Below are 19,162 nucleotides of genomic sequence, written 5' to 3'. Positions count from 1 at the left end.
GACGGTAAGATCCAACGCTCTTGAGGACTCAATGAAGAGGGTGCAAAAAGATATGAAAGAAAGTAGGAAGGATATGGATAGGCCAGGGGTCGGCAACCCGCGGCTCCGGAGCCGCATGCGTCTCTTTAGCACCTTTGCCATGGCTCCGGGGCGGAGGCGAGGGGAGGAGGCGCATTTTCCGGGTGGAAACACGCAAAAAGCCGCTTACGAGTGGATCACTTGCTTATCTACCGGGGGCGCCTTGATCGCGCCGAAAACCTCTCCGTTTGGATTGCTTGCTGCCTAGCCAAGTCGATTTGCCGCTGGGAGCCCAGCGCGCTACGCAAGCTCATCGCCGCATTTTACCTTTCCTGGGGAGGACTCGGCGCGCCTGGCGGATCAGGTTGTGGGGTACTATTATTTCAAGTCGCGGTTGCGTGGAATTTGTGCTTTGTGACCGTTTGAAGCGGGGGTTTTTTCTTGGGAGGCTGGGCGGCGCGAAGAGAGGGAGGCTTGTGGTAGCGTTGGGGCTTGTCTCTAGCAATGTAAGTCCTCGCTATTTGGTCACACGCGCAGCATTCTCCTTGTGGGGGTGAGGTGGCTTTGGCGCTCCAACGCTTGCTTTGCGGGCTGCTTTCTTTAACGCAGAAGGTTGAGGCTCTAAAAGCGTCGGAAGCAGCTGTGCTGTTGCTGGGTAACCGGATCGTCCCGGCAGCCATCTTATTTTTCCACGTGGTCTTCTGAGGCGGCCGCCATCCACGTGGGAGTTAGTTGCCTGAAGCCCCTTTTTAGTTGCTTGAAGCCCCTTTTTAAACTTAAGCAGGGGAAAGTTCAGTGAATAGCTAACGCTTTCCTTGGGGAACGTTATGCAACAGCTTCTTGCCGGTCTTTGTCGTCCCGCCTTTGTAAGCAGGCTGCATTGAAAGGGGGCATGTACGCTGGTCACTGTTTTGAAGGGGAGTGAAGAACACACACTCAAAAAAGGTAACTTGTTAATTTAACGTTTATTTCTATGAGGGGGAGTAATTCTGAGGGGTCAAACAAAGAAATAATAAAAAAGTGTCAAAAAAGTTATTTTTATAATGACGAGGATGACATTGGGCCCTCATTATTAATTAGTATTTACATGAGGCACTGATTATGATTTATGGTACACTGGGGCCCTGATGAATTTTCTATGGCATTTTGGGGCATTGATTATTGGGCATAGCAAATTTTGCTATGGGGCCCTCTGATTTCTAATTACGTCCCTGTTTTGGACCCCCGGTAGGCCAGCCATGGATAAAGGCAAGAAAAGAAAAATTTCTGAAGAAAACAGAATGTTGAATGATACATGGACAGAATCATTTGCATTCTTTACTGACAAGACTGGTTTACCAGTATGCTTAATAAGTGGTGAGAAATTTGCAAACAACAAAAAGTCAAATATTGCAAGACATTTCCAGAATAAACACACAGCCTTTGCTGAAAAATATCCAGATGGAGATGAGAGACGAAAAGCCGTTGCAGAACTTATGAGGAAGGTTGATAGGAGCAAAAATAATTTCAAGAATTGGGTGAAGTCTGCAAATTCCACAACATATGCTAGTTTTGTAGCCGCTCAGGAAATAGTCAAGCACGGGAAGCCGTTCACAGATGGAGAGTATATAAAAGAAGCATTCATTAAGATTTCGGAACATCTATACATGGACTTCAAAAACAAGAATGAAATTGTGCAGAAAATCAAAGACATGCCTCTGTCTGCGAAGACTGTTAAAGACAGAGCCCTAAAAATGGCAGAAAACATTAGCAAACAGCAAATTCAAGACATTAATTCAGCTGTGGCGTACTCCATCGCCTGTGATGAGTCCAAAGATAAAGGTGATATTGAACAAATAGCGCTGTTCTGCCGATATGTGAACTCTTTTGGGCCACAGGAAGAACTGATTGAGCTGATACCACTAAAAGACCAAACAAGGGGTGGACTTCCGGGTTAGTGCCATCGGCGAATGGCGGAGTTCCTCCGACCGGAGGAACTGGCTCCGTGGAAACTGGGTCTTCCCGCCGCGGTGAAGGTGGGGACCCGCTAGAAATCCCAGGCGGAGGAAGCCTGGGAACGTGGGGTTCAGCAGGGCACCAGGAGCGCCCCCTACTCATGGGGAACCCCTTTTCGGGATTCCGGAGTGAAGTGGGGTGAGCGGCGCGGTGCTGCGAACTGACTGCTACTTTCACGGAGTGAAGCCGCACAGCCATCGCCGGAGAGTGCTGACTTTTTCCTGTGGACAATTGGATTTAAAACAAGTACCCGTGAGTAGAAACGGAAAATTGGATCAAGAAATATCTTAATTTGACATCGAAGCGGGAAGGTTCAAAACAGGAAGTCCGCCTTCCGCTTTTTCTATATAGACTGAAGCAAAAACCTTGTAAGCTAAAGCCTGGAAAGTCGTTAAAAAAGCCTAAATTTCCTTCATTTATAGCTACTGAGACCCCCTTGGAGGCAGGAGAGAAGGGGGGGGGACTTTGTGTAACGCCTGCAGGAGAGGGAGTGAAGAAGGATAAGTTTCCACCGTCTCTAACCTGGGAACGGGGTGTCAGAGACAGAAATTGTTGGAGAGGTTCATTGACTGTGAATGGAATACTTTGACAGATAGCTAAAGAAGAGAAATAAACTGATTCCAATGTTGCCTTTTGCATTCTAAAGAAACAAAATATCTGAAAAATGAAAGTAATTTTCCTTTGTTGGACTTGCCTTAAAAAGATGGATACAAATAGAAATTGTCTCCTCTAGAGGGAGCCTGCTAAATTGTTGCTGCAGTCTACTTGAGGACTCCACAGCTGTGAGATTAAGATCGTGGGATTAGTCCTTTTGACCTTGACTAAATATGAGCTGGGAGGAAGTTTTGGTGCTTGCTTTATGCAAGACAAGTGCTTTGTTGGAACAGATGCATGAGAAGATGGATTTGATGACTGTTGTGGCCAATAACTGTGGACAAATAGTGAATAGTGATACAGAAACCATCCAGGGACCAACTCAGGAACCTGTATTGATTGGGCAAGTGCAGAAGATAATGGAGGAGGCTGCGGTTGCACCTCAAATAATACAAATGGAGAGACCCAAGGCCCTACAGGAGCATAAGCCGCTGTTTTTGAAGATTGAAGTTGGAGTGGGCCAGGGGGAGTCTGGAGCTGAGGAGGCTCTTAACTCTGGAGAGACTTTGAAATATGCTCGTAAATATTTTTTGGATTATATTGATGACTGTGGGGAGTGGGACTGTGGGGAATGGGCTGGTTTGATGAAGGGAGACGGAGATAATTTTGGGTTGGAACCCCCCAGAGACCTACTCCTCAATGAGAAAGGAAAGAAATTAAGAAAGAGACCAACAAAAGACAAGGAAAAGTGCAAGTATAAACAACAAGAAGAAGAAGATCTGCAGAAGGGACATGGAAGAGACTTAAGGGCCTCGGACATAAGACTTCCAGGTTGATGGACTAGATGGAATAGACAGTAAGGACTGACACGACCCGAGACCAGAGGAGACGTTGGATGAAGATTGGAAGAAAATTTATAAAGAAAATTTTTATTTAGGGAATTAGCTTAAAATTAATGAATATTAGGGGAAATGTTGGAATGAAACTATATGACTCTAGTAGAAATGATATCAGGAGCTATGTATAACTGAGTATTAAGTTTTAAGCTTTAAGGTATTTTATGGTAAGATAAGGTTAAATAAATTAAGGTAATTTGAATAACAGAATATGGGGAAAGATGGGAAGGATCTATCGAGTTAATTAATAGGTTAAATTGTTAAGATAAATTATGTAATAAAAATTGAGAAAGATGGAAAGAATTTGCTGAAATAACTAACTAAACTAGAATACAAAAAGGGAGGTGTGAGGAGGTCAACGAAACAAGCAAATGGAAGTTAAAGATATGTAATATGGGATTTGTGTCTTTCTTTCCTCTTTTTTATTTTTATTTTTTGCTGTATTGTTGTATTGGTTTTTATGTTTTGCGTTTTTTCTTCTTTTTATGTATTGTAGTGTTGTTTTTTATTTTTTATTTTTTTCTGTAATTCTGAAATTATTAATAAATATTATTTTAAAAAAATAAAAATAAAAGACCAAACAAAAGGTGAGGATATCTGTAAGGCTGTCCTGGACTTTTTAAGTGCTAAAAAAATAAACACCAACCACCTGGTCTCAGTGGCTACTGATGGGGCACCGAGCATGAGAGGAGCACAGAAGGGCTTTGTGGCTCTACTGCAGAAGGCGCTGGGTAGAACGCTGCTGTCATTTCATTGCATCCTGCACCAAGAGGCATTGTGTGCTCAACCATTTCCCCCCAAATGCACAAAAGTGATGGATGGATGTGGTCATTCAGATTGTTAAAAAGATAATGGCAAAGGGTTTAAACCACCGCCAGTTTTGTTTGCTATTGCATGAGGTGGAAAGCACATATTCTGACCTCCTGCTCCACAACAAGGTCCGGTGGTTGTCCAGAGGCGAGGTGCTAAAACGCTTTGTCACATGTTTGGAAGAAGTAAAAACCTTCCTGGCCAGCAAAGAGCTCACCTTTGCTGAGCTGGAACAGCCAGAGTGGCTGGAAAAATTACATTTTATGGTAGACATGACAGCCCATCTAAACACACTAAATACAACTCTTCAGGGGAAAGGAGGCACAGCCCTGCACATGTTGGAGGAGGTTTTGGCATTCGAGCGCAAGTTGACAGTGTTTGTCAAAGATTTCCAGAGAGGTACACTGTCTTACTTTCCCTCTTTGAGAGAGTTCAGACAAAGTCATGATACGATAAATTTGGAATATTTCAAGTCTGCAATCACCGCAATGCAAAGCTCGTTTGGGAAACGATTCTGTGGGTTCAGAGAGGAAAAAAACACATTATCCTTCCCTGTCACTCCCCTGGCGATCGATCCATCCCTATTGAATATGACTGCATTTGCAGGTGTAAGTCAACCTGATCTTGAGCTGGAACTGGCCGATATAGCCGACAAAGATATATGGGTGTCCAAGTTCAAATGCTTGACCGCTACTCTTGAGGATGTTGCCCGTCAGAAGGCCATTCTGGCTCAGAATCATAAATGGAGTGATATTGAAAACCTTCCCAAACAGGACAAGCTTGTATTCGAAACATGGAATGCCATCCCCAACACTTATATAAACATGAAAAAGTATGCATTTGGAGTCCTGTCGATCTTCGGTTCCACATATGTATGTGAGCAGGTCTTCTCCAACATGAACTATATTAAAAACAAACATCGATCACGCCTCACAGATGACAGCTTGCAATCCTGTGTGAAAATGAAGGTGACGTCTTACAGCCCTGATGTGCAGACACTGAACACTGAGGTTCAGGAGCAAAAGTCCCATTAACCTGGTTACCTGGTTGTAAATTAAATATTTTAATTAGCTATTAATTTGTCCTTTTTTTCTTGAGATTGACAGCTGACTGCACGATCCTGTATATATAGCATTAAGGTAAGAAACAATATATGCAGTGTTATATTTGTTTTAAATGTCACAATGGTTTTGCGGCTCCCAGTTGTTGTTTTTCTTTGGAAACGGGTCCAAGTGGCTCTTTTTGTCTTAAAGGTTGCAGACCCATGGGATAGGCTTAAAATAGAGGTCAAGGAGATAAATAAAATACGGGAAGAACTGTTGGACAGTATGGCAATGACTCAGATGAGACAGAAACAATCAAATCTGAAATTCAGGGGGATCCCAGAGGACCCAAATGAAAATATAAGATCTAAACTGGTTAAAGAACTGGCAGCTTGGTTAGATATGAAAGAAGAGGATATGGGATATTCAATAGCAAACATCTTTCGGATAAAAGTAAAATCCGCTAAAGCTAGAGGGAAGAAACTGCCAGGAGTTCAACTCTTTGGACATGAGGAATGAAGTACTGAAACAGAACTATAACAAAAAGTTGTGTATTCAGGGAAAACCAATTATTATATTTAAAGAGATTCCTTCAAGATTTCTTCGAAGGAGAGACGGTTATAAAAAATTAACCAACCAGTTGAAGAAAAATGGGATCCAATATAGATGGGAATTCCTGGAAGGGATTTCATTCTATTTTAAGGAAAAAAGATTTAAACTATCCAGTCCTCTGGAGCTGGAAAAATTTGCAAGAAGGTACGAAAAGGAACTGGGAAGGATGGGGGGATGGGAGGAAGGGGGGAGCAGATGGGGGGAGAGAGGGGTGGAGATGGAGGGAGTGGAGAGGGAAAAGAGGAGGAAAATTCAGGAGAAGAAAAAGAAGAGGAAGAGACAGAAGATAAGGAACAGTAGATCTAACTTAGATTTGATAACCTATTTACTGTATATCAACCATGGCTTTAAAAATACTGTCGTGGAATGTGAACGGGCTTAATAATAAAAATAAAAGGAACCAGATTGCCCACGTATTATTAAAGAGGAACCTTGATTTAATTTGTCTACAAGAGACCCATGTAACAAAGAAGCATAAAAGAATCTTAAGCAATAAGAGATTAGGGTTGGATTTTGTGGCATCAGATAATGTTAAGAAAAGAGGAGTAGTACTATATATAAAAGAAAAGCTCAACCCAAAATTAATTTATAAAGACAAAGAGGGAAGAATGATAGTAGTAGAAATCACTTTTCAAGGAGAAAAGATAATTGTCGCCGGAATATATGCGCCTAACGATAAAAAGTCTGGGGTTTTTTTGGACTTGGGTAATAAGTTAATAGACTGGATGGAACAAAAATTGATATTGATGGGGGATTTCAATGGAGTGGTTCTACCGAACTTAGATAGATCAACAAAAAAGCAAGAAATGAAGGAAGGTAAATTACCTAGAACCTTCTTTGATTTGGTGGATAATATGGGATTAATTGATGCCTGGAGATTTAAAAACCCTACTATAAAACAGTTTACCTTCTTCTCAAACCCAAACCAGAGTTGGGGGAGAATAAATTATATCTGGATCTCCAAGGAACTGACGCAAAGTTTACTTAAATCAGAAATTCTCCCACAAACCATATCAGACCATAATCCAGTATATATGGAGATAAAGGGAAAGGATTCTAGAACATTCAGATGGAGAATGAATGAAAATTTATTTAATGACCAAAAGATAATAAACAAGGCGAAAGAGACAATCAAAGAATATTTCAATTGGAATCTAAACAAAGGAATATCTATAGAAACGGTATGGGATGCAGAAAAGGCCGTTATGAGAGGCTTCCTAATCCAGAAAAATATCCACCTAAAAAAAGAAAAAGAGAAAAAGAAAGAAGAAATTTTATTACATCTTATGGAGAATGAAAGACAGCTAACTATTAAACCAGGAGATGAAATAATAAAACAAAATATAAAGATGCTACAAGCTCAATTTTCTATGATAGTGAACCAGGAGATTGAATGGAGGATTAAAATGATGAAACAAAAGAACTTTGAATCAGCGAATAAGATAGGGAAATACTTAGCGTGGCAATTAAGAGAAAGGAAAAAACAAAATATGATATGTAAGATAAGGGATGGAGAAAGGACAGTGGAAGATCCAATAGAGATAAAAAAGATATTTCAGAAATACTATAAGGAATTATATAAAAGAGAAAATGAAATAGATAATGAAATAGAAGGTTATTTGGAAAAACATCATTTGCCACAAATAACGACTGAGGAAAGAGAACAATTAAATCAGATAATTACAGAAGAAGAGATCAGGAAAGCAATAAAGAAAATGAAAATAGGAAAAGCACCAGGGCCAGATGGCATATCGGCCAAGTATTACAAAATATTAAGTGACCAACTATCACCAATACTATGTGAAGTTATGAATAACATCTTAAAAGAAGGGAAAATTCCAAATACTTGGAAAGAAGCCTACATTACCTTAATCCCTAATGTGATGGGACGATGAGCTGCTTGTGTGTAAAATCCAAGTCCCTCAGAGTTTGGTCAAGTTTGCAAACCTCTGTCTGTAACGGAGCCCCTTAAACATGGCTCCGTCAGTCGCTGGCAGATTCCGACAGTGGTTGCTTTCGGAATCGCTTCCAACATAAAAGCTCCTTAACGGAAACACGTCTTCTGGACTCTCTGCGTGACAGTTTCCGGCGAGGAGTGGGTGTCCCTACAGGAGGTCCTGAAACCTCCCCACTGTTTTCGCTGGAAGTGTCTCTGAGCCATCCCTCCAGCTCACTTTCCCTCAGCTCACCTCCTCTCCCCCTACTGGTTCCCTCTTCAGCTGCTGAGTCTCTCCCAACCTGTGTGAGCCCTTTCACCTCCCTTCCTTCCGATGGCAGTTCCCTGACATCCACCTCCCCTCCAGGGCCCCCTTCACCCCCTCCCGCCCCCTCCTCTATGGGCGGTGAGGAGGCAAAACCCCGGAATGAACTTCCTTCATCTTCCGATGTCTTGAACACTTCTCTCCACCTGTTGCGGTTCCTGGTCTCGAAGTACTCCTCCTCCTCAGAGTCCATCTCCCCTTCCCCTTCCGAGTCCGGGAATCCTTCCAACTCCTCCTCCTCATCGGTGGTCCCAAAGTATTCCCTCCGGAACCTCTCCACAGGCTGAGGTTTCCTTGGGAACCTTTGATGGAACGTTTCTATCAATACCTCGTCATTGATATCTTCTGCCATTACCCAAGTGTTTTCTGACTCCGGTTCTCCTTCCCACGCTACCAAATACTCCACCTGATCCCCCTTCCACCTGGCGTCGAGGATTTCTGCCACATGGCTGCTGCATTCCCTTTCTTCTATGACCGGTCCCCGAGTGGCCATCCCTTCTCGTCCCCCCTCATACGGTGACAGTAACGACCTGTGAAATACTGGGTGCAGTTTCATGTGGTTGGGTAACCGGAGCCTGAAAGCCACTGGGTTGACCTGTTGAATGACCTCAAAGGGACCCAATCTCCTGGGTCTTAATTTCTTACAACCTCCTTTGAACGGCAACCCTTGGGTTGACAGCCACACCCTATCTCCCACCCTTATGGTTTCACCTTCCCTTCGGTTCTTGTCTGCCTGCCTCTTGTATTCTTCCTTCGCCCTTTCTAAGTTGAGTTGGAGCTGACGATGGATTGCTTCCATTTCTTCTACAAAATGCTCGGCTGCCGGGACGCTCCATCTCTCCCCTTCTCCCCCTGGGAAAGCCCTGGGATGACACCCATAATTAGCCAAGAAGGGGCTCATCCCTGTGGACACATTCTCGGCATTGTTGTAGGCAAATTCCGCCAGCGCCAACTTTTCTACCCAGTCATTCTCTCTGTCATTGACATAACACCTCAGGTATTGCTGGAGGACACCGTTTGCTCTTTCCGCCTGCCCGTTGGTTTCAGGGTGCCGGGCAGTCGAAAAGTTGACCTCCACCTGCAGTAAGCTCATGAGCTTCCTCCAGAACCTGGAAGTAAATTGTTTTCCTTGGTCGGAGACCACCCTCAATGGCACTCCGTGCAACCTAAAAATGTGTTCTACAAATAACTTCGCTGTCTCTTCCGCCGTGACTGCATGCGAGCAGGCTACAAAGTGGCACATCTTTGTTAGTAGGTCTACCACCACCATGATGGCTGTTTTCCCCTTGGACTTCGGCAGATCAGTCATAAAATCTATCGACACTGCCTCCCAAGGTCGTTCTGGGGTTGGTAAGGGTTCTAATAGCCCCGCCGGCGCCCGCCTCTCCCCTTTGGCTCGCTGGCATTGCTCGCACCCTCTTACATACTCCCGTACATCTTCCCTCACCTTAGGCCACCAAAATTCCCTGGTGACCAACCACATGGTTTTGTGTTGTCCAAAATGCCCCGCCGTGGGGCTGTCGTGCAACTGCTTGAGTACCCTCCCCCTTAAGTCTCCTTCAGGGATATACAGTGCCCCTTTGTAATACAAAGCTCCATTTCTTTCCTCGAAACCCCCTGGTTCCTCTCCCTCACCCCTAAGACCTCTGAGCTTATTCTGGGCGTATTCATCATTCTCTGTTTCCTCTACCAGTTCTCTTTGCCCCACCAATGCCGCCCCACACACCCAGCGGTCCTCTGGGATGACATGTCTCTCTTCGGGTGCCCCCTCCCCTTCCAAATATTCAGGTTTGCGTGAGAGAGCGTCCGCCCTAACATTTTCTGGACCTGGCACATAACAAATTTCAAAGTAGAATTTGGAGAACTCCTGGGCCCATCTCACTTGCCGTTGGTTGAGCACTCGTGCCGTTCTCCAATACTCTAAGTTCTTGTGGTCCGTGCACACTTGCACCTTATGTTGTGCCCCAATTAATAAATGCCTCCATCTCCTGAACGCTTCATGAATGGCTAGTAGTTCTCGGTCATACACCGTGTAGTTCCTCTCAGATTTGTTCAGCTTTCGCGAAAAAAAGGCACACGGTCTCCACTCCGACTCCTCCTTGCCAGGCTGCAGAAGCACCGCCCCCACAGCCCGGTCTGATGCGTCCGTTTCCACTCGCATCGGTTTTTGTAAATCCACATGCAGGAGCTGTTCTTCCGAAGCGAACGCCCTTTTCAGCTCCTCAAAAGCTCGCTCCGCCTCCGCCGTCCAAACGAATTTCCTCTTACTGCTGAGACAGTCCGTAATGGGCGCCGTCAAGTGGGCAAAATTTCTGATGAACTTCCGATAGAAGTTTCCAAATCCAAGGAATCTTTGCACATCCTTCCTTGTTTTCGGTGTTTTCCATTCCAGTACCGCTTGGACCTTGCCAGGATCCATGGCCAATCCCTTGTCCGACAAGCGGTACCCCAGGAATTCCACCTCCTTGGCATGAAACTGACACTTCTCTAGCTTCACCCACAGCTGATTGGCTTGCAGTCTGCCCAACACTTCCCTGACGTCTTTTACATGCTGCTCCTCAGTCTCTGAATATACTAACACGTCATCTAAGAAGGCCACACAATTCTTGTAAAGCAAAGGCCCCAGGACGTGGTTCATAAACGATTGAAAGCACGCGGAGCCTGCTTGTAAGCCGAAGGGCATAACTAAATATTCAAATGCCCCCAAAGGGGTGAACATGGTGGTTTTCCATTCATCCCCCTTCCTTATTCGTATCAGGTTGTACGCCCCCCTCAGGTCCAATTTAGTAAAAATCTTTCCCTTCCTGACCCTTGTCAAAATGTCATCAATTCTGGGCATCGGGAAAGTCACTGGTTCTGACACTGCATTTAAGGCCCTGAAGTCCACTACAAGTCTAGGTTTGTCCGTGTTTTTTTTATCCACAAAAAACACTGGGCTGCCCCCCACCACCCTGGACTCTCTGATGAACCCTCTCTTCAGGTTCTTGTCAATGAACTCCCTTAGCTCCTGCATCTCTCTGTCTGACATGGCGTACAGCTTGCCTACAGGGAGCTGTGCCCCAGGGAGTAAATTGATTTGACAGTCAAAGGGTCTATGTGGGGGTAGTTTGTCTGCCTCCCTCTCGCTGAAGACGTTGCTCAGGTCGGCGTATTGTTGGGGAACCTTCCCCTTCTCCGTTACTTCCGTCCCTGCTAGAGTGGCTCTGGCCCCTCCTTGAGCCTCCCGCTCTTTGCAGTGTTCTAGACAATGTGCTGACCCAAAGGAGACCACTCTCTGATGCCAGCCCACTAGCGGATCATGTAACGCTAGCTAGCTCATCCCCAAAATAATGGGAGCTCCTCCCAAGGTAGCCACATTAAACGCTATTAGCTCAGTGTGTCTTGCTACACTCATTATCATTGGGACGGTCTGCTGGCTGACTTCTCCTCCCAGCAGCTCCCTTCCATCGATCGTGGTCACCTGCAAAGGGTTACTTAAAGGGATAGTCTGTATCTGGTGCTCAGCAGCAAACTCCTTACTCATGAAATTGCAGGAGCTGCCTGAGTCCAATAGCGCCTTTATCTTTAGTGGGTGTCCGTTAGGCAGCTCTAGTAACACCTCTATCACTAGGGCGGGTTTAGGAGGTTCCGGCGTGGGCACTTTCACTGCTCTTTGGCCTGGCTGCTGTGCCCTGACGGTGGCAGCCAGGCGTTGGCTTTTACTTGCTCCGGTACCTTTTCCTCCCTCTCCCCAACAGCTCCCGCCATTCCTTGCCATTCCTTTCTTTGGGGGCAGACTCTGGCAAAATGACCTGGCTGTTGGCAGAGATAACATTTCTTGGCGCCCTTCCCCTCCTTCTTCCGCTCTTCACTGGGCTTTGAAACTGCGCGCGCGCGCGCTGTTCCAATTTCCATCGGCTCTCCCGGCGGGAACGGTGGCTCTGGAATCTCTGGAATGCGAAGCTCCCTCCAACGTTCCCCCTTCCCTTCCCGCCTCTCCAAGGCTCTCGCCTCTTGGCGCGCTCCTATGGCCAGCGCTGATTTGGTCAGCTGGTCCATAGACTCCGCCCTGGGCGCCCGGGAAAGTTCGTCTTTCACAGCCGAAGAAAGCCCTTCTTCAAAGAGCATTTGAATGGGTTCCGCCGATAGATCCCACCCCAATTTATGGATCAACATGGTAAACTCAGTCCAGTACTCACGAACAGATCGGCTCCCCTGTTTGCACGCCATTAACTGTCTGCGTACCACTCCCTGCTCAATATCGCTGGAAAACATCAGATCCATGGCACGAAAAAACTTCCTCGTGTCCTTCAGGATGTCATTATTCGTTGCCATCAGGGGCCTCACCCAGTCTTTCGCCCCCTTTTCGAGATGCCCAATCACAAAAGCCACCCGCGATTCCTCGTCGGGAAAGTCATCAAACTGCAGATTAAGGGCATATTGCATCTCTGTCCTAAAGGCATGATAGTTCTTGGGCTCCCCCCCAAACTTCTGTACCAATCCTGGCAACTTTCTGGCGAGCGGGGTGGTTTTCCCCTTCTCTGCATCTTGAGCCCTCCTCTCCTCGAGCCTCGCCGTCTGCAGCGCTAGCTGGACCTCCAACGCCCGGTACCTTTCTTCCAGGCTTGGACCCGCTCCAGCTCCTGCTTCTCCGGTTCCGGCTGGGTTGCTCATGATGCCTTCTCCTGCACAAGCTGCTCACGGAGACTGTCGGAATGCTGTGATGGGACGATGAGCTGCTTGTGTGTAAAATCCAAGTCCCTCAGAGTTTGGTCAAGTTTGCAAACCTCTGTCTGTAACGGAGCCCCTTAAACATGGCTCCGTCAGTCGCTGGCAGATTCCGACAGTGGTTGCTTTCGGAATCGCTTCCAACATAAAAGCTCCTTAACGGAAACACGTCTTCTGGACTCTCTGCGTGACAGTTTCCGGCGAGGAGTGGGTGTCCCTACAGGAGGTCCTGAAACCTCCCCACTGTTTTCGCTGGAAGTGTCTCTGAGCCATCCCTCCAGCTCACTTTCCCTCAGCTCACCTCCTCTCCCCCTACTGGTTCCCTCTTCAGCTGCTGAGTCTCTCCCAACCTGTGTGAGCCCTTTCACCTCCCTTCCTTCCGATGGCAGTTCCCTGACACCTAAAAAAGATGCGGATGGCCTCAAGGTGAAAAACTACAGGCTGATTTCATTATTAAATAACGATTATAAACTATTTGCCGATGTGCTGGCGGAAAGACTAAAAAAAGTGTTAAATAAAAGAATCCATAAAGACCAAGCGGGTTTCCTACCGGGGAGACAACTAAAAGACAACGTAAGAACCGTGATAGATATTATTGAATACTTGGAAAGTAGAATAGATAAGCAGGCAGCGCTGATATTTATAGATGCCGAAAAGGCATTCGATAATATCTCTTGGCGCTTTATGAAGGAAAATTTGAAAATGATGGGGATTGGAGAAGGATTTAGAAAAGGTATTGAAGCTATTTATCAAGAGCAAAAAGCCAAACTTATAATAAACAATAATATATCAGAATCTTTTGATATTGCTAAAGGGACGAGGCAAGGATGTCCTCTGTCTCCCCTGCTATTTATAACAGTGCTGGAAGTATTTAATAAGAAGTTAAGGGAAACAACGGAGGTCAAAGGAGTGAAGGTAGGAAGTAAAGAATATAAAATGAAAGCTTTCACGGATGACATAGTATTAACATTGGAAGACCCAAAGAATAGTCTGCAAGAAGCATTACAGAAATTAGAAGAGTTCGGCAAAGTGGCAGGTCTTAAACTCAACAAGAACAAGACTAAAATGTTGACAAAAAATATAAGCAAAGAAGATATAGTAGAATTAGAACAAAAAACCGGAATTATGGCAGCAAAGAAGGTGAAATATCTCGGAGTGTGGATTACAGCTAAAAACATAAACTTATATAAAGATAACTATGAAGCTACTTGGAAGAGTATTAAGAAAGATCTAGAAATCTGGGAGAGACTGAAACTTTCTTTTTGGGGGAGGATATCAGTTATCAAAATGAATGTCTTGCCCAGAATGCTATTTTTGTTTCAAACTATTCCAGTAATTAAGGGGCTGAAACAGTGCAAAGAGTGGCAAAGGGCTTTGGCAAGATATATTTGGCAGGGTAGAAGACCACGAATAAAAATGAAAATATTGGTAGATAAAAAAGAGAGAGGAGGTTTCTCATTACCAGATTTGAGTTTATACTATGAAGCGGCGTGTTTAATGTGGGTGAAAGATTGGATAAAACTGGAAAATACTGATATTTTGGATTTAGAGGGCTTCGATAACAGGTACGGGTGGCACTCGTACCTGTGGTACGAGAAGGTGAAAGTTCATAGAGGCTTTCTAAATCATATAATTAGAGGACCAATATTCCAAGTTTGGGAAAGAAATAAAGATTTGCTGGAAAAGAAAACACCCTGGTGGATTTCACCAATAGAAGTGCTGACTGTCAAAAAAAACTAATATGGAGGGGGGGAAAGCCACTTATGAAGAACTTACCAGGAAAACCGATCAGGGCATAAAACTTAAACCCTATGAAGAGGTAAAGAACTTATTTACAGGGTGGTTGCAATACCACCAGGTAAACGACTTGCTAAAAGAAGACAAAAAGAAATTAGGATTTGAAGATAAAAAATCTAAATTTAATGTGGAAGTTATAGAAGGTAAAAATAAAACTTTGTCTAGGATGTATGATCTCTTATTGGATTGGTACACAAAAGACGAAGAGGTGAAGGAGGCTATGACCAAATGGGCCATGGATATTGGTCACAATATTGATTTTGTAATGTGGCATGAATTGTGGAATGTTAATATGAAGTTCACGGCGTGTAAGGCATTGAGGGAAAACCTTTGGAAAATGATTTATAGGTGGTATCTCACGCCAGTGAAGTTAGCTAAGATTTATAGATTGTTCCTCTTATTTTTTAATGCCTTCCCCAAAAAGAATACAAAGTCTCTAAAGGTCTTTTTCGTTACTTTTATATTATTTAGTTTCCTTTGCCTAGCTTAAAGGTTGCTGAGGACTTTCACTTTTCTGTTTCTACAGCAGGTGAATAATCACTTCCTTTCTTCACTCTTACGACTATGTATCCTGCGCCTTTTTCACTCCGAAAAGCGGGTCGGGCTCCTCAATTAAATCCTTTTGCATCCAGATCTCACTTAGTGTATAGTCCAGATTTTTTAGCCAAAAATTGCTCCAAAGACACTAAGGGTTCTGTTCTTAAAGTTACGGAGGTTTGTCGCTTTTCCAGTGGGAGCTAGAGGCATCGCAACACGGGGTCCGCAGAGCTTACCATTCGCGTTTCTCAGTCCCGTCGCTCTCGAGTCCCTTGAGAAAAAACCCGAAAAAACATCAGAACCACTCCAACGCTGCTGGATAGCTTATCGCTCAAGGGTGTCCCCCTTGAGATTTTGGGGGTCGCAGTGCCTTTGCGTTGCCCCCAAGCCCGCGTGAGGCTCGGAAAAGCCCTTCAGCTGCTTCTCCGCGCTCCCTGCTGCTTGTGATCCAAACCGGAAGTCGCCACCCGCTTTTGTACATTGCTGTCTTTCATGACATTCTAACAGTTGCATCTTTGTATTCAATCCCTTCAGCACCTTGGACAGCAGTCTCTCAAGGCTCAGCCACAGGTACCTGGTGCCCCATGCTTCCTAGGCCCAGGTCCGTGCTTTAAAGGCACTGTGTCCGAGTGTTTTGTTGTCCCAGAGCTTTCTAATTGTGACTCATTTTCTTTTCTTTTTTTTAAATGATATTTATTAAGGTTTCAAAAAAAAGAAATTACATAGATAAGAAGAAAATACAAAAATACAAAAATACGAAATACAAAATACAGAAAAAAGATAAAAAACACTTAAAAAACAAATCAATCTTTCCATGTCTTACATTTCATTTCCTTGCTTCCCTGACCTCCTCTCACCTCCCTTTTTTGTATTCCAGTTCAATTAGTTAATTCAGTAATTCCTTTCCCGCTTTGTTTTTGTCTTAATCCTTTAACTTAATATATTATAACTTTGGATTCTCATCTGTTAACAATCCATTTTTACATACACCTTAACATTGCTGCTAAGACCACTTAATTTCATTCTGACATCATTCTAACATTCATTAATTTTGCAGTATTTCTGTAAATAGTCTTTAAATTTCTTCCAATCTTCTTCCACCGACTCTTCTCCCTGGTCTCGGATTCTGCCAGTCATTTCCGCCAATTCCATGTAGTCCATCACCTTCATCTGCCATTCTTCCAGAGTGGGTAGATCTTGTGTCTTCCAATACTTTGCAATAAGTATTCTTGCTGCTGTTGTGGCATACATAAAGAAAGTTCTGTCCTTCTTTGGCACCAATTGGCCGACCATGCCCAGGAGAAAGGCCTCTGGTTTCTTCAGGAAGGTATATTTATATACCTTTTTCATTTCGTTATAGATCATCTCCCAGAAAGCCTTGATCCTTGGGCATGTCCACCAAAGGTGAAAGAATGTACCTTCAGTCTCTTTACATTTCCAACATTTATTATCGGGCAAATGATAGATTTTTGCAAGCTTGACTGGTGTCATGTCATTTTCATAATATTCTCTCTTAAGGCATTACATGCCGTAAACTTCATACCTGTGGTCCATAACTGTTCCCAGTCAGCCATCATTATGTTATGTCCAACATCTTGTGCCCATTTAATCATAGCAGATTTCACCGTTTCATCCTGAGTATTCCATTTCAACAGCAAGTTATACATCTTTGACAAAATCTTGGTTTTGGGTTCTAACAGCTCTGTTTCTAATTTTGATTTTTCCACCTGGAAGCCAATTTTCTTGTCCAAATTGTATGCCTCCATTATCTGATAATAATGAAGCCAATCTCGCACTTTGTTTTTTAGTTTCTCAAAACTCTGCAATTTCAATCTATCTCCCTCTTGTTCCAAAATTTCCCAATATTTCGGCCATTTGGCCTCCATATTGAGCTTTTTCTGAGCTTTCGCTTCCATCGGTGACAGCCACCTTGGGGTTTTATTTTCCAGTAGGTCCTTATATCTTATCCAGACATTAAACAATGCTTTCCTGACAATATGGTTTTTAAATGCTTTATGTGCTTTGACCTTATCATACCACAAATATGCATGCCATCCAAATACATTATTAAAACCTTCTGAGTCCAAAATGTCTGTGTTTTCAAGAAGCAGCCATTCTTTCAGCCAGCAAAAAGCTGCTGATTCATAATAAAGTTTAAGGTCTGGCAGGGCAAATCCACCTCTTTCCTTTGCATCCGTTAGTATTTTAAATTTTATTCTAGGCTTCTTGCCCTGCCAGACAAATCTAGAGATATCTCTCTGCCACTTCTTGAAGCAATCCATTTTGTCCAGAATTTGCAGTGTTTGAAACAGAAACAAGATTCTAGGCAATACATTCATTTTTATCGCAGCAATACGGCCTAGCAGTGAAAGCTTCAAATTTGACCAAATTTCTAAATCTTTTTTCACTTCAGTCCAGCATTTTTCATAGTTGTCTTTAAATAGATTCCCATTTTTAGCTGTCATGTTAATCCCCAGGTATTTCACTTTCTTAACCACTGTTAAACCTGTCTCATTCTGAAACCTCTCTCTCTCAATCGCTGTTAAATTTTTCTCTAAGACCTTTGTTTTTAACTTATTCAGTTTAAATCCTGCAACTTGACCAAATTCTTGAATCAGTTCCAAAACCCTTTTAGTGCTAGATTCTGGCTCCTGTAATGTCAATACTAAGTCATCTGTGACTCATTTTCTGCAATACTAAGTCATCTGTGACTCATTTTCAGCATCCCTGTCCAGGGCAGCTTTATTTATTTCATGTCTTTAAGGAGTCCTCTGTGCGTGGCAAAGGCTTGTTGCTGGGACAATAGGAGGCTGCCTTATACTGAGTCCCACTACGGCTCTATCTAGCTCAGTCTTGTCCACAATGGATGGCAAAAACTCTCCAGGGTTTCAGACAGAGGACATTCTACCTGGAGATACAACAGATGGAACCTGAGAGCTTCTGCATGTAAGCAGCTGCTTTACCACTAAGCTATGGCCCTTCTCCCATTGCTTCTGCCCTGAATGAACTGCAAGCCTGTCCTCCAGTCCTCCCAAAATTCTCTTTTGTGGCTACACTCTGCAGGAGGTCATTGGTTGCAGAAGTTGAGCTGTCTGCACAAGTGACTGAATCAGTGAGAAGGCTGATCTGGAATGAAATGCTGACTTTCAGGCATCTCTTGAAGACCCTTTTTATGCCAACAGCTCTGTGCTATCATTTAAACATTTCTTGAGCACCCAGACATTTGAATTCTTTGGACTGATTTTAATGTCCACCCTCCACCCGCTTTTGTACATTGCTGTCTTTTATGACATGCCCTAGCTTCTGAGAAGCCTTTTGCTCAAACCAGTTAGACATGACATGAATTAGTCGTTTTATCCACCCGGCATGTATGGAACAGACCCTGACGAATCAAATGACAAGGCATAATTAATCCCCCAGCTGAACTGAACAGGGAGCATGCAAACAAGAAATTATTACTTCAAGGTACAGAAGCCCCAGAACACCCCAGCCACATGGAGTTAAGAATAGCAATTCCAGATTAAAGGGCTTGCATCTGAGACATTTGTTCCTTCCTTTTTTCCAAGACAGGTGATGTTCCTACGAATACATGGGAAATTTTGAAAGGACCGTCGGCATTTTCCCTCCGCAGCTGAAGATCCAGAGCTATCTGAAGAGGGGGAAATACCAGGTCTTGCTCAGCTGGAGATGTCTTATTTCCTTTGAAGATATAAGCTGATTAGAATTTTAGGCTGCCGGGGGTGGGGCAAAATCTGAGGATGGGAAAAATGATATCACTGGCAGTCACATGGGAGGCTGCTGAAAATGCACATGGAGAAACAATGGGTCCTTGAACTGAGGGGACTGTCTGACCTGCAGGAGGAAGCCAGTTGTTGAAAGGGAACATGGATCT

General features: G+C 44.0%; 1 long non-coding RNA gene across 1 annotated transcript; it reads left to right on the top strand.

Annotated features, from left to right (window-relative positions):
• The first annotated feature begins 809 nt into the window (after positions 1 to 809).
• Positions 810 to 5,385, top strand: LOC308467717. The gene is made up of 2 exons (XR_013981263.1): positions 810 to 873; positions 4,750 to 5,385. It is a non-coding gene; the product is annotated as an uncharacterized lncRNA (long non-coding RNA).
• Positions 5,386 to 19,162: the final 13,777 nt, after the last annotated feature.

The sequence above is a fragment of the Podarcis pityusensis genome (genome assembly GCF_964106645.2).
Source record: "Podarcis pityusensis genome assembly, chromosome: W".
NCBI classification, from domain to species: Eukaryota; Metazoa; Chordata; class Lepidosauria; order Squamata; family Lacertidae; genus Podarcis; species Podarcis pityusensis.
The sequence above is the reverse complement of the archived record's forward strand: the minus strand, read 5'-3'. Positions and strand labels throughout refer to the sequence as shown.